General features: G+C 60.2%; 1 non-coding gene across 1 annotated transcript; it reads left to right on the top strand.

Annotated features, from left to right (window-relative positions):
• The first annotated feature begins 113 nt into the window (after positions 1-113).
• Positions 114-187, top strand: Trnas-uga (transfer RNA serine (anticodon UGA)). The gene has a single exon. It is a non-coding gene; the product is annotated as a tRNA-Ser (tRNA).
• Positions 188-422: the final 235 nt, after the last annotated feature.

The following is a 422-nucleotide window of genomic DNA, read 5'->3' as shown; positions in this document are numbered from 1 at the left end:
TCGAGAGTTCGATTCTCTCTGGAGGCACTGCCTACTTTTGCCGGTTCCGGGCGGCCGGTAAACGTGGACACGTGACTGGTCTGTGCCGTCCGCTCGCCGCCACCGTCACGATCGGCCCGTTGGTCTACAGGGGTATGATTCTCGCTTTGAGTGCGAGAGGTCCCGGGTTCAAATCCCGGACGGGCCCGTGGTTGGGCGGTCTTGTTGCAGCGCAGTGCAACAATTGACAATTCGTTCAAAAGTGAGCTCCTCCCCGGCACGGAATCGAACCCCGGTCTCCCGCGTGACAGATTGTCCTCCTTGCCCGGGGTAAAGAAGAAACGCAGCGCCTTCCGTGAGCACCGCCGCTGCGTGGATAGGGCTTCGCTTCAACGCCAAAAAGTGCGCTACGCTCTTCTTGGAGAAGGCCGCACCTGCAAACA

The sequence above is a fragment of the Frankliniella occidentalis genome, unplaced genomic scaffold, assembly GCF_000697945.3.
Source record: "Frankliniella occidentalis isolate FOCC.00 unplaced genomic scaffold, Focc_3.1 Scaffold378, whole genome shotgun sequence".
In the NCBI taxonomy this organism is placed as follows: domain Eukaryota; kingdom Metazoa; phylum Arthropoda; class Insecta; order Thysanoptera; family Thripidae; genus Frankliniella; species Frankliniella occidentalis.
The sequence above is the reverse complement of the archived record's forward strand: the minus strand, read 5'-3'. Positions and strand labels throughout refer to the sequence as shown.